The 13,732-nt window shown below is 46.6% G+C and overlaps 1 non-coding gene across 1 annotated transcript; it reads right to left on the reverse strand.

Annotated features, from left to right (window-relative positions):
- Nucleotides 1-786: 786 nt before the first annotated feature.
- Nucleotides 787-921, reverse strand: LOC141581003 (small nucleolar RNA SNORA55). Its single transcript, XR_012513398.1, has one exon. It is a non-coding gene; the product is annotated as a small nucleolar RNA SNORA55 (small nucleolar RNA).
- Between the last annotated feature and the right edge of the window lie 12,811 nt (nt 922-13,732).

The raw sequence follows: 13,732 nt of genomic DNA on the forward strand, positions 1-13,732 counted from the left end.
GCAGGGGAAGGTACTGCTGGTGAGAACCGCATTGTCTCTGGGGCAACTTTCTGGGCAAGAAAGTTGCCCAGACTCAAATGTTAATCTCCTTTGGCAATACCTCACAGACACACCCAGGAACAATCCTTTGCATCCGTCATTCCAATCTAGTTGACATTTAATATTAACCATCACATTCCCCTTGGACTATGGAGGCCGTCCTACATTACAGAGTTGAAAATCTTGCTATTCAACCACTTATTTCCCTTTAGTTGTTCTAAACCCTTCAAGAAAATCTTATTCAATGTCACATGCTCTAGAGAATGAAAGGCTAGGGCTGAAAAGGCAGGACGCCCAGGCCACTGTCATCCTCTGTTCTGCCAGGGTACCAAAATGAGGACATGAATTCTGGAGAAGAGGAGGAGGAAGGGGCAGCAGCCACAGGGGTGTGGGGGCAGCCCCTGGAAGGTGACTGGATTTCATGTTTGGAGTGGAAACCACCTAAGATGTCTTCAGTCGACTCATAAGGAACCCCAGCAAGTCAGTTGGCAGCTGTAAATAACATACAATGCTGAGCAAACTGCTGAAATGGGCAGAGGAGTCATCAATTTAAAATCTTGGAGAGGGAGACATGCTGATACATGGTTGGGGAGCAAGTCACTGAGGTGCATCTTAACAAATGGACCTCATTTCTGGCAAAGTGATAATGATCTTAGTGGATAACAGGAAGGAAGTGAACTAGGTACCTTTATGTCTCTCTCTCTCTCTCTCTCTCTCTCTCTCTCTCTCTCTCTCTCTTTTTTTTTTTAATATGGCAGAGCTGTAGAGACAGGCCCCAAGACAAATGGAAAACAACCTGCCCGGATTTCCTCTGCTCATACTGTAGCACCTTCTGTCCCCACACTGGCACAAAGCAGCAAGGAATGGGAAAGATTCAGGTGCTCCTTTCTGTCTCTTTTAAGCACTTAAGGCTCTCCATAAAAATCTAGCTTGGGGAAAACCAGCTTATTTTATATCCACATATTGTAGTTCTATTGGCTCTTACGGTTTTCCTGGTGAAAGCATATACCAAATGATTATTAATAGCTCAATGTCAAGTCAGGAGGAGGTATTAATCTGAAGAAAACACTTTTCTCAATTGCTACCAGCTTTGGAGATTGAAATTGACATGAAGCCTTCTAATTGCTCGGAAGAAACGAATGGAAATCTGTAAAAGAAGGTTTATTGGGGACCAAACAAAGAAATTGGTTGGGAAAGAAAAACTAAAACTATAAATGAAAAATGGTGGAGACAGACATTTCTGTGGGCAAGAGTATGCCATGGAGGAGGATGAGGAGCAGCCACAGATCCTTTGTCGATGCCTGATGCAACAGGATTGGAGTTTACCACTCATTCACAAGGGATGGTGAAGTATTCAGCAGCCACAGCTGGGTGCTGTTGTCATGGATATCAGCTCTAACCTGAAGTTGTCTTGATGGAGCTTCACCAGCTCGTGGATGAGACTTGTCTGTGTTAATAACACAGCACAGGTGGGCTGCTTCCTCTGCTCACGAAAAGAGGATACCTGGAGTCAGCCTGGCAAAGTTTACTGATCAGGAAAGGCAAACTGGTGTTTTCCTGAGGTCTGGGAGGGAATTCTGCTGGTCCAGGAATGATTTGGGAGCAGTGAGGCAGGAGGAGACTGTCAGAGGCAGGAATAGGCCTCCTGAAACCAGGGGGTTTTTGAGTGAGGATTTTACAGACGCTTAGGTGTTACTGTGGCCATTTGAATAATGAAAACTGAGATCACAAGGACATCCATACTCCTCTTTTGCCTCTGTTCCTCTCCGCATGCTGGGATATTCTTCCCACCTCCTCCACCAGGCAGGTGCCCACTCGTCCTTCAGGGTCCTTCACATTTCTCCCTTTCCCCTTCTCTTCTGAGAAGACCCCTGGTCCCTTTCTCCTCACTCCCCTTAGCCTTGGCACATAGCTTCATCACTGTAGACACATGTCCTTCGAGGCTGTGAGGGGGCCCCTGTGTCCCCACCACTCAGCTTAGTGCCTGGTGGGTGTCAGTGAGTGACCTCTGATCAGCATGGCATTCTCACAGTTCCCTTACCATCTAGGAATAGGGAGAACTTAGAGATGAACGCAAAGAAGAGTCATGAGGCTAGTAATTGGATTGGGCCAGGGATGGACTGGAGGATGACCCAGGAAGAAAAGCATGGGTTTCAGAAGGGGGTGATCGAGTTTAGATTGGAAAGGAAGGTATTTTTACCTGTTTAGTTCACTTGTATATACCAGTGCCTGGCACATTACAGGTGCCCAATGAATGTTTTGAATGGAAATGTCCAGCTTACCCTGCAGAATAAGGAGTTTGAGTGTGATGAAGGATTTCCATGCCACAATTATTATTGGGCTCTGGAAATGATCATGAAATTCTATCTCTGAAGACAGTCAAGTCCCTGGAGGCAGCCCCTGCTTAATAAACATTTCCTGAGGGCTAGAAAGTAAATCGTTTCTTAAACTATGGGGCACTCGGTGTGTACAGCTCTGTTTCCCCAAGCTGGCTAACCATGAGAACTCCCACAGAAGCTTTTTAAAATGCAAATATGCAGGCTCTATCCCAAACTTCCTTAATCATTATCTCTAAGGATGACTCCAGAGTCAGTATTTTTTTAAGAAAAGCTTCTCATGCCATTCTGATGATCAGCTAGGTTGGTTTGCCAAATTTTGGTACAGAAAAATAATCATCTAGGACATGTTGCAGATTATCTAGTGCTAATCTGACCAACTAATACAAATATGCTTTTGGTATAGTTCTTCATGGCCAGGGCCAATGTTACACTAGTAAACTGAGGCAGGGCCAGCTAGAAGTGAGTGAAAGTGTCCATTTCACAAATCTTCCCTTCACTCTGCCCAATATTCCACGAAGCGCATATTAATTCCCAATACAGAGGACTCCCCTCTACAAAAGCAAACATTGCATTTCGGGGAGAGTCAACTGTTCTATAATACACCTAGATTCATTCCCCATGGATGTAACAAATCACCACAAATTTGGCAGCTTAAAGCAACAACAGTTTATTCCCATACAGTTCTGCAGGCCAGAGCCAAATCAGGTTCATGAGGTCAAGGTGTCAGAGGGCTGGTTCCTTCTGCAGGCTCCAGGGAGAATTTCCTTCCTGCTTCTTCCAGTACCTGGTGGCTGCCCCTGTCCTTGGGCTTATGGCCACCTCACTCCAAGCTCTGCCTTCATGGTCACACCCCTTCCTCCTACAAAGACACTTGTGATAACTTTTAGGGCCCGCCTGGATCATCTCAGAATCCTTAACTTAATAGCATCTACAAAGTTCCTTTAGCTATAGAAGGCACCATCCACAGTTTCCAGGATGAAAATGTGGGCATCTTGGCGGCGGGGTTGGGGGGGTCATGATTAGCCGACCGCTCACCTTCATCTGGGTGGATGAACCAGGCAGACACTTGGCAAGTTACCTGCACTCCCAAATGTAACTAAAATCAGCTGTGGGGAGTGAACGGGCATTTTTGTTTGGAGAGAGAGAACTGCAGAGCAAGGAGAGTGAAGGACATGGCTCCCGTGTCTGCCGGAGGTGAGTGAACCCCGGGTGGCGCTGAGAGGCAGAGCGGGGCAGCTTGTGGATTGCAGGAAAGGGCAAGAAGGGCCGGGCAAGCTCCGCCTGCTCCTGTAGGAGGCTTCTGGGGGAAAGGATCAGGATTCCACACCTGCCCGGCCACCTCTGTGTCCAGTCGTGAACACTTTGTTGTGAAAGAGACTTTTAGACATGTGTTAGTGATTAACACCATTGCTGTAACCTGTACACAAAGATTGTGCCCATACCGAGGTCGTTTGCAAAAGGAAACACTCAATTTTCACTTTATCGTTTTAACCTAAAGCCACACTGTTCTGAGAAACTTTCTTCTTCTGTGAAGCAAGATTTCACTAACAGGAACCTGAGAGCGTTTCTAAGCTTCACGGCTGCAAATATTAACATGGAGACTAGCAGATTACAAATCACCCAGAGCTTCTGACAAGGTCTTAAAGGAAGGGGGCATTTTTTAAAAGTACCTCAAGATTCCAGATAGAAAGTTCCTAAACTTAAATAACAGTATTTTTAGAAAATAGACATTCTTTTCCTTAAAGCACAAGTGAATTATGTTTCTGTGTTTGCCACCAAATGAAGTCATTTAAAATGAAACACTCTTTTGAGCTGCTCATACTTGGAGCGGGCTTGTCCCCCTCCCCTGGGTGTGTGGGAACGGGTTCTTTCTTTGTGAGCCTTCCAATGGGAGAATGAACCCTGTGACCTGTGGCAGGTGGCCAAGAGGAGAGCCCCGGGGATGGTGTCACTCTGCAGGCTCTGGAGAGCAGAGCAGAATCTCAGGCCACCCTCTTCCATTGGGGTCGAAAAGGAAAATTCTGGGCGATGACACCTGCAGCCTGTGCCCTGGAAGCCAGGCTCCCCTCCCCGCCAGCACATGCCTGGCTCTGCTGGCCTCTGCCCTTCAATGTGGGAGCCATGGTGCTAGCATGCGGTCTGTGCCATGGCACAACTTCACATGGAGAGACCTGGGGAAGAGCCAGCCTCAGAGGCTGACGACATACAAGACACATGGACTGCCGGTGGCCAGTGGTTCACCTTGGCAGAAACACAGACTCCTACATTTCTGAGCTTCTGAGCTTTGTATTTTGTTGGGTTTTGCTTTATTAAGTAGGATCAAATGCCCTCAAACTTCATAGGGGCCTGGAGGCAACAATGCTTAGTACTGAAGGGCACAGGTGGTTCTTGCCACATCGTCACCACCTATGCATGTGTGCCTTGGTTTCCCCATTGTGGGTCAGATGTGGTCAACCCTCAGGCACTGGGCACAGTACAGTCAGTGCCTGTGTTTGCTGTTCTTTCCATTGGGACAGAGACTGGGTCTTATTTGTTCCTGCATCCTTAGCACCAGACACAGTGCCTGCAACAGTTGGTGCTCTAATGAGTGTTTATGGAGTGACTGTGTGACGCTGCTTTCCTGACTAGAGTGCTCTGTGATTGAAAGAGAGAGGATGATGTTTTGACGATTGCAGCTCAGAAAAATGCTGTGAACATTGGCAGAACTTGACTCTTTACATGACACGGTTATGTGTTATTATTTTTTAATTAATTAAAAAATTAATTATTTTCATAATTAATTATGAAGATCATTAATTCAACCCAAACTACTGCAGCTGCTATGGGAGGGGCGAGGCAGTGCAGAGACGCACCAGCCTGGATTCAGATTTGGCTCTGATGTGGGGGCACTGGACTCCGGGCCCCTCCTCCTGGCTGCCCCCTCTGCCCATCCCTCTGGCTCAGGCAAGAAAAAGAAATAAAGCGTATCCAAATAGGAAAGGAGGAAGTCAAATTATCTCTATTTGCAGAGGATTTTCTTTCTTTCAGGTATAGACAACATTCTGAACTACTCACAAAGCACTCGTAGGCAGAGTCCTGCTCTTCGTGAATCACACTCATTTGTGACACACAGGGCCTCACTGAGGCTCTGCGGGCTGTGCTAAACCCCTGCTATTGGTGAAAATTCCTTTTCGATGATGTAGATGGTTACCACTTAAGCCCTCAAAGGTCATTCTTCTCCATAGAGTCCTAGCGACCCTTACCGTGTTCTTCTGCCACCCTTGCAGCCTCATCTCCTCTCTTCTGTCTTCCCCTGATTCTGGTCACTTGTCTCAGATAGGAGTCACACCTCACGCCAGGGCCCTCTCTGCTGTTGTCTTTGGTGTGTGGCCACAGGGCTGCTTTCCAACTGCCACAGCCCCCCCTGATGAGTTAGAGGGCAGCCGCTTTCCCCCCAAGTCCTGTTTGCACTGCAAGAATCTCCCAGAGTATCTCAGCCTTGGAGCCGTGGCGACCCCTCCTTGTGTGAGGGCTCCCTTCAAGTGATTCCCCAGGGCTAGAACTTCCAGTACTATATTGAATAGGAGTGGTGAGAGAGGGCATCCTCGTCGAGTGCCAGATTTCAAAGGGAATGCTCCCAGTTTTTGCCCATTCAGTATGATATTGCCTGTTGGTTTGTCGTAAATAGCTTTTATTATTTTGAGATATGTTCCGTCAATACCTAGTTTATTGAGGGTTTTTAGCATAAAGCACTGATGAATTTTGTCAAAGATCTTTTCTGCATCTGTTGGGATAATCATATCGTTTTTGTCTTTGGTTCTGCTTATGTGGTGAATTATGTTTACAGACTTGCGTATGTTGAACCAGCCTTGCATCCCCAGGATGAAGCCTACTTGATCATGGTGGATAAGGTTTTTGATGTGCCGTTGCAATCAGTTTGCCAGTATTTTATTGAAGATTTTCGCATCTATGTTTATTATAGATATTGGCTTGAATTTTTCTTTTCTTGCTGAGTCTCTGCCAGGTTTTGGTATCAGGATGATGTGGGTCTCATAAAATGATTTGGGAAAGATTCCCTCTTTTTGGATTGTTTGGAATAGTTTCATAAGGAATGGTGCCAGCTCCTCTTTGTATGTCTGGTAGAATTCGGCTGTGGATCCGTCTGGACCTGGGCTTTTTTTGGGGGTGGTAGGCTCTTAATTGCTGCTTCAACTTCAGACTTTGTTATTGGTCTATTAAGGGTTTTGGCTTCTTCCTGGTTTAGGCTTGGGAGAATGCAAGTGTCCAGGAATTTATCCATTTCTCCTGAAACAGATAAGCAACTTCAGCAAAGTCTCAGGATACAAAATCAATGTGCAAAAATCACAAGCATTCCTATACACCAATAACAGACTTAAAGAGAGCCACATAAAGAACGAACTGCCATTCACAATTGCTACAAAGAGAATAAAATACCTGGGAATATAACTAACAAAGGATGTAAAGGACCTCTTCAAGGAAAACTATAAACCACTGCTCAAGGAAATAAGAAAGTACACAAACAGATGGAGAAACATTCCATGTTCATGGTTAGGAAGAATCAATATCTTGAAAATGGCATACTACCCAAACTAATTTACAGATTCAGTGCTATCCCCATCAAGCTACCAATGACCTTCTTCACAGAACTGGAAAAAAAACACCTTAAACTTCATATGGAACCAAAAGAGAGCCCGCATAGCCAAGTCAATTCTAAGCAAAAACAAAACAAAACAAAAACAAAGTGGGAGGCATCACACTACCAGACTTCAAACTATACTACAAGGCTACAGTAATCAAAACAGCATGGTACTGGTACTAAAACAGAGATATAGACCAGTGGAACAGAATAGAGGCCTCAGAGGCAACATCACACATCTACAACTATCCAATCTTTGACAAACCTGACAAAAACAAGCAATGGGGAAAGGATTCCCCGTTTAATAAATGCTGTTGGGAAAACTGGCTAGCCATGTACAGAAAGCAGAAACTGGACCTCTTTCTGACACCTTACACTAAACTTAACTCCAGATGGATTAAAGACTTAAACATAAGACCTAACACCATAAAAACCCTAGAAAAAAACCTAGGCAAAACCATTCAGGACATCGTTGTAGGCAAGGACTTCATGACCAAAACACCAAAAGCAATGGCAACAAAAGCCAAAATAGACAAATGGGACCTAATCAAACTCCACAGTTTCTACACAACAAAAGAAAAATGGATGGTTGACAGCCTTTCCTTTGCAGGAACGGCACCTGGGTTGTGTCTGAACACCTGTGCCTGTGCAGAGAGGATGGCCAGGAGCCACATGCTTCCAGCCGGCCTAGCTGGGAGCAGGGACCAGGGCTGCTAGGGCTGGCATCCCCCAGGGCGACAGAGGAAAACCAGGTCCTTCCCCACTGTCGCCGGGGCGATGGGACTGGAGTGAAAGCAGCAACCACAGCAGAGACTGGCTCTTAAGTCTAGTTCTTTCTTCCTTCAAGGCCCTTTGTAGACAGCTGAAAAAGAGGACTTGACAGGTCAGCAGAGGCTCTTCTGGTGCCAGTAGCTGGGAATTGCTGCTCTTTGTTTCTTATCCACTGCCCTTTGGGGGTCCAGGGTGAAGGGGAACAGCTCAGAGCCACTGAGATGAGGGTCCTGGGAAGGCCAGCGGGCATCCCAGTGTGAAGGCCCCTCAGGAGGAGGGGGCCTGCCTTAGGGTGAGGACGAGACCAGGGCCCTGGGAAGGCCAGAAAGCCAAAAATGAGACCAAGCTGGGACAGATGGGGTGGGGGGTGGGCGCAGACCATTCGCTCCAGCCAAGACCTGTCTGTCCCCAGCCTCGGGGGTGGACTCCCTCCTCCCACAGAACCAGGGAACTCAGCTCTGAGCGTGGCTGAGAGAAACTGCCAGAGCTGCACCTGGCACCCCAACTCCTCAGGAAGCAGGGGGCACTGGAACATGGGGCCTGGCCCCACGCACCCTGAGTGCCAGCAGCTCTTGCCTCACTCTTCTTGGACGGGGATGAACTCTTGGTCAGTGCTGCAGTGGCACAGGTACAGCCAGCTCCTGCCGCAGGGGGAGGGAGGCCGATCCAAGTCCGATGTTGGAAAACACTTTCAAAGCCTCTGCACCCTCCCTCACCCCCTCTCTTTCTTCCTCTCCTGGGTTCTCTGCTCACTTCAGTGGCCTGATGAGCTGCTCCCCTCTCCTCCTGGGTGAGCTTGTGAGACTGTCACGTGGCAACAGGCTGGGGCCCTGCAACCAAAGCTCTCATTAATCCTGACAAGGGGGGACCCACAATGCAGCGCCCACTGTGGAAGAGAAAAGGCATCCTGGGGGCACAGCTCCCGTAACTGGATACCCTCCACAAAGGCCGACCACCTGCGGAGAGTTACTTGAAGCTATTTGGGTCATCAATTAGATGAAATGGGGCATTATAGTCCAATGAATGGCAGACTCTGAATAGACAGAAAAACAGTTTCTCTGGAGCCCCGGAATGGATGGTGCCCAGGGCCGACATCTAGGCCAGTGCTTAGCTGTGGCAGGGTCCCTCTCTGCCATGTCCCTGCTGGGTCATCCTTTCAGGATCTCAATTCTTCAAATGTCTGGGAACTGGCTGCCCTTCCCAGAGGTTCACTGGCATCTTCTCCCCCTTGCCTTACATTCCTTACATTTAGTTTCCACCTGTTCATCTCCTCTCACCACTGAGGTCCTGCAGAGCAATCCCCTTTCCTCTTCTGCGCTCACTTGAAAGAAGCCACCCACCAAAGTGTGGGCTGTGGACACAGACCTCGGGTGGGAGCCCGGGTTTGCCATTTCCTAGCAAGTGACCACAGACAAGTGACTTCATCTCTCTGGGTCCCAGGCTCTGCCCTTGGCAATGCGGATTCAGTCCATACCTACTTCCAGTCAAGATCAGAGAGCCAGAAAGTGCAGTGTGGACGCCGGAGCAGGGAGGGCGAGGGGCACCCGGGCAGTTTCAGTTTTCCAGGGCGGAGGGGGTTCTGGAGATGCACAGCGGTGAAGGTCGCACAGCGTCGTGAATGTATTCGATACTGAAAGGTACACTAAAAATGATGAAGGTGGCACATTTCATTTCAACTGTATTTTAGCACAAAGCAGTCAATTTTAAAAAGGAGCAAAAGCCATAACATGTCTACTTCAAAAAGTTGTAAGAATTAGAGACAACGTCTATGAAGCGTGAGCAGGGGGCCGCCGTCTGCCGCGTGGGCACTCAGGCTGGGCCAGGCACGAGGCTGGGTCCTAAAAATGCAAAGAGTGGCAGAGATGACCCCTTCCACGGTCCAGGGAAATGCAACAGCGCTCAGGCTGGAAGCGCCAACTGCTAGCACCGGGACGCAGCGTCCTTGGGTTTTTCTTCCAAGCTCAACCTGGTTACATTATTAATTGAGAATTCCAGTTCCACCCCCATGAACTCAGACTTCTGGTCAGCGTGTCATGGTGGATGGAGATGATACGGAGATCAGCCCCTCACAGAGCGGCCCTGCTCCAAACACATAAATATGCTCCATAGAATAACAAAACACGTGGAAATTCAGATCCCTGCTTGAAATTCCCAGGCGCCAGAATGAAGGCAACTCCAAGCAACAGCTGAGAACCAAGATGGGAACTCAGTGGACTGTGAAGCACTCAGAGCTCTGCCTCTGCCTGCCTGGAGGAAGGAGTTGAGCCCACAGGTGTCCTCTGTCCCCTGCCTCGTGCCCCACACTCGGCACAGAGCTGGGAGTTGTCATTCATGAGGGAGCTGGGAGGATCACCCCAACTATGAGAGTTAGAACAATCTGCCCATCTGACGGGGGCCACAGTTCAGAAGCGTCCCCTCCATTCTATGCCAGGCGTGGAAAAAGCGTTGGCAGATTTCTAGGCCAGTTGAAGGTGTGGGCTCTGAATTCACGCCACCTATGAGCTGAGAAAAGAACATGGGACCCTGGTCCAGAAATGAGGAAACCTGGGGGCCCTGTGGGTGTCCCACACCCAGGGCAGGGGCAGGTCTACATATGGAGCTAGCTTACGCTGAAGCCAAGTACTGCACCTCACACAGGGAGCAAACTCCTGGGCCAGGGGCTGGATGTAGCAATGAGGCTAAAGCACACCCCAGAAGCAATCTGGAAGAGATGTCAACAAAACTGTGCTTGAAGTCTTAGGAGAGAAAAGGATATGAAAAAAGCACAGGCAAAATTAGGAAGGAACCAGCAGGAATTCTATGAAGAATCATGGTTGTGATGATGAAAACTCAACTGATGTGCCACACAAGAAGCCAGCCGCCACTGAGAGCATAGGCCGGCGGGGAGGCAGGTCTGCAGAAGCCACCAGGAGCTGGGAGGGACGTGGAAGATGGGTCTGCAGAGGCCTCCGGGAGCGTGGGACAGGACATGGCAAGGGGTCCTGCAGGAGGGACACGGAGCGGCGTGGGGCACAAAAGGAAAAATTCCAACACGTGCCCAGAGGAAATGGACACTGGCTCAGACACCAGTAAACCCACAGAGCTTCCTTCAGAGGGAAGGTGTGAGGAGAATGGGGAAGACAAAGTATTTGAAAAGATAAAGGCTAAACATTTTTATAATTTTTTTTCTTTTTTTGAGACCAAGTCTTGCTTTGTCACCCAGGCTGGAGTGCAATGGTGTGATCTCGGCTCACCGCAACCTCTGCCTCCCAGTTCAAGCAATTCTTCTGCCTCAGCCTCCCAAGTAGCTGAGATTACAGGTGCAAGCCACCATAGCTAACATTTTTTTTTTTTTTTTTTTTTTTTTTTTGTATTTTCAGTAGAGATAGGGTTTCACCATGTTGTCCAGGCTGGTCTTCAACTCCTGGCCTCAGGTGATCCACCCACCTTGGCCTCTCAAAGTGCTGGAATTACAGGTGTGAGCCACTGTGCCTGGCCACGTCTTAGAATTTAAGAAAGGCTTAAGTCTTCATGTTGAAAAGCACATGATATCCAAATCAGGAAAAACAGAAGTAGCTTCACACTTAGACTCATCATAACTATAAAATACAAACCTCAGAGAAAAATAGCACACCTCTTACCACGGAATGATAATGAGACTAATACAGATTTCTTACCAGCAATACCGGCTGAGTGTCCCTTATCCATGATGCTTAGCACCAGAACGGTTTCAGATCTTGACGTTTTTTGGACTTTGGAATATTTGCATTACACTTACCCACTGAGCATCCCCAGTTAGAAAATCCAAAATCCTCCAGTGAAGATTTCTTTGAGCGTCAGGTCAGCACTCATAAGTTTCAGATTTTGGAGCGTTTCAGATCCTTGGCTTAAAGATGTTCAACCTATATTAAACACATGCAAATAACATTTTTTTTTTAATGAGAGAAAATAACTCTCATCCTCAAATTTTATACTCAGCTAGTTTATCCTTCAAGAATGAGGGTAAAATAAAGGCCCTCACAGTCTAAGATGTTTGCCAGGCCACACCCTCTGAAAGAATGACCGATGATGTATCCCAGAAGGGGACTGGATCCTGGGAGCACAGTGAGTGACGGGCACAGAGGGAAGAAAGAAGTCACTAACACAGGGTAGGAAACGTAGATAAGTCTTAGCTCTTAAAAATGACTAAATTAGAGAAACTTAAGAACAAAATGGAACAAGTAAAAAATGATGTGGAAAGTGGGAGGGAATTTGGAGTGACGACATTCTAAGGGAGTGATTTTTTTTGCAGAAAATAATGGAAATTTTCACTAGCTTTAATTTTGAGTGGGAGGAAATAAATCCCAGAGAATTCAATGGAGACCTATTTTCCAAAAGGAGGGAAAGACTTTTAGCTTATCCAGGAAAATCTAAAGGAGCTAAGTTAAGAAATCCAAGTAAACTAGACTTGGGAGAAAAGCCAAGCTGTCACCCATTATCAAAATTAAAATTCCATCCTTTTCACGGCTCGTATGTCTTCTGTTTCGTCAAGAAATATCCAAATGGTTCTGACCACTTGGATGCCATTTTAGGGAAACGTGAGTTATGTTTATTTAGCTTAGCTAAGGAGATTGGCAATAGGACTGCTCAACTCTCCAGTATTGTGGTGGAAAATTGGGAGATGGGCTGTGGGCTGCTCACTAGATACCATTTAAAGCTGGGAATCTGGCAGCGACTCACTAGGGGCCAATACCTGCCACCCAGGTGTGGGTAGGTGTGGTGACTGTTGAGTAGGAAAGGGAGAAACAGCTGTGACTTACACCTTATCAATAATCTTGGGTGGAATCAGTGATGAATAATAAATCACATACAAGACTTACACATACATGCACAATAATACACATACATGCCCTATTGTCTTAAGCCTTTTTTAACATGACAGTTTGGGAAGAAACCCAGAACCAGAACCCCTGAACTGGAAAAGTCTGCTATTCCTGAAGTGTTTTCATCCAGAGCAATTTGATCCAGTGCTATTGGGACAGAATATTCTAGAATGTTGAGCCTGCCCACAGGGGCAGGTATGTAGGGGGTTCACATTTAGAGGTTTTACAGTTAGGAATGTGTGTTAAAATAGAAATAGAAACTGTAACTTTCTAACAAGGAGAGAAAGAGGAAAATGAGAAACCTTGATAAATTCAATGTTTGAAAGAGGAAATGATGAAGAAAGGAGCCAAATACAGAGCAAAGCAAATAGAAAACAAAATGCCACAGAAATCCTCACCATCCTGGATGGAAGTCCGACGCAGCAACACGAGAAAAATAAATAAAAGTGTAAGTACCAGAGGAAAGAAACAAAACTGTCATTATTTTTTGAATCACACAATTGTCTAAGTAGAAAACCCAAAAGAATTTGTTTTTCAGAAATCTCACTGAATGAACCTGGAGGACATTACACTAAGTGAAATAAGCCAGGCACAGAAAGATAAGTACTGCATGACCTTGCTTACATGTGGAATATAAAGAAGTCAGACTCTGAGAAGCAGAAAACAGAATCTGCTGTTACGAGGGCTGGAACCATGGGGAGATACTGGTCACAGACTACAAAGTTTCAAATAGGATGGAAACATTTAAAACAAAACCCTAAATAATTAAAAAGAACAAATTAATTATAATTTAGCAATTTTGCTAGAAGCAACTAGTAGTTAGAAAATGTAATTGGAAGAGTTGCCATTTATAATAGTAACAAGAACAAAGTAACAATAAATTTAAGATAAAATGTGGACATCCTTTATGCAGAAAATTACATTAATTTTGTAAAAGGATAGAAAGGAGCCAGGTAGCTCACATCTATAATCCCAGCACTTTGGGAGGCTGAGGCAGGTGGAGACCAGCCTGGCCAACATGGTGAAACCCCGTCACTACTAAAAATACAAAAAATTAGCCAGGCATGGTGGCAGGTGCCTATAATCCCAGCTACTCAGGAGGCTGA

The sequence above is a fragment of the Saimiri boliviensis genome, chromosome 13 (assembly GCF_048565385.1).
Source record: "Saimiri boliviensis isolate mSaiBol1 chromosome 13, mSaiBol1.pri, whole genome shotgun sequence".
NCBI lineage: Eukaryota > Metazoa > Chordata > Mammalia > Primates > Cebidae > Saimiri > Saimiri boliviensis.